At 53.5% G+C, this 1,476-nt stretch overlaps 1 pseudogene; it reads right to left on the reverse strand.

Annotated features, from left to right (window-relative positions):
- Window positions 1–467: 467 nt before the first annotated feature.
- On the reverse strand, window positions 468–626 carry LOC121861758 (annotated as a pseudogene).
- Between the last annotated feature and the right edge of the window lie 850 nt (window positions 627–1,476).

The raw sequence follows: 1,476 nt of genomic DNA on the forward strand, positions 1-1,476 counted from the left end.
CCTGCACCACTACATGGTAGACTGCGGGCCCAGGCGCACTCATCAATTTAGGTTCCACTGCAATGCATGCCAAGCACTCTTTTCGAGGTGATAGACGAAATTCCGGCGGGGCTTACTTAAAAGATATCCGACCCGGTTTCGTTTCCTCTTCGTGGGATGGAGTGCCTCTTAGAACATGTGCAGCATCAGCCATGAGCGGCCGACGGCCATTCGTGTCTCTGTGGACAGCAGGCAAAAGAGCGCCGCCTCCAGTTATTTGCGAGGGCGACAACTGTCGCTTTGTTGTGGTTGAATGTGGGTGCGCCAAGTCCATGGACTTGCTAGTGATAGGCTTGCTTGTTTTTAAGGGCACGCCTCGCGCAAGAGCGCGGGCGATTAAACCCCAAGGCGGAAGCTCGGTTAGGTTACCCTCGTGTCGGGAGACAGTCAGCAGGCACCGGTTCGCAGCAACGATGGATGTATATTTCCGACCCTCGTGAAGTGGCGGCGACAAGCTCATATGGCTGCCGCCGCCGCGTAGCGTTCAACTTGTCGATGTATCTGGTATTCTTGCGATTCACATACCGACACGCGGTTTGCTGCGGTCTTCATCGACCCACGAGCCGAGTGATCCCCCGTTAAGAGTTGTGTATTTGCCATTTGGTCTTTTTGCGACTAACCATCACAGGTCGAGTCTCAATGAAAGGGTTTGACAGACATAGCCCAAGTTTGTGGTTTGGGTTTGGCCGGACGGCTTGTTGTTGTTTTTTGACACTTGAATTTCACTCTTTTTGGGTCAAGAGGCTTATTCGCCGGTAGTAAGGAACGGACGGGCAGCCGTCCAAAGCCCCGTCCGTCCTCCTCCTCCGGTCTTCGCGCTCTCGCCCGAGTGTGGTCCACCTACAGCGTGGTGGTACCTATTTTTGGTGCGGGGGCCGGGATTGTCCTCTTTCGCTGCTGGAGTTGCCAGAGCAGAGCCCGAGACCGCCCAAATCAGGAGAGTAGTAGTAGTTTTAAGAGCGCCCCGTTCTCTTTCTCTCTGTTAATGATCCTTCCGCAGGTTCACCTACGGAAACCTTGTTACGACTTTTACTTCCTCTAAATGATCAAGTTTGGACATCTTTCCGTCAGCTCGAGGCGACGACCCCAGAAAAACCTCGCGGGCAACGGGGCCGACAATCCAAGAGCGCCAGTCCGAAGGCCTCACTAAATCATTCAATCGGTAGTAGCGACGGGCGAGATTATTAGTACCGCAAGGGCAGGGACGTAGTCAGCGCAAGCTGATGACTTGCACTTACTGGGAATTCCTCGTTCATGAGGGAAACAATTGCAAGCCCCAATCCTATCAAGAAAAGGCTTTGAACAGTTACCGGCGCTCCTCTCCGGAGGAAAACTACGTTGATCCCTTCAGTGTAGCCTTGGCGTGCGGTAGAACATCTAAGGGGGCATCACAGACCTGTTATTGCTCAATCTCGTCTTGCGGCTAGAATTGCGGCT

Source organism: Homarus americanus, unplaced genomic scaffold (assembly GCF_018991925.1).
Source record: "Homarus americanus isolate GMGI-L3 unplaced genomic scaffold, GMGI_Hamer_2.0 scaffold50975, whole genome shotgun sequence".
NCBI lineage: Eukaryota > Metazoa > Arthropoda > Malacostraca > Decapoda > Nephropidae > Homarus > Homarus americanus.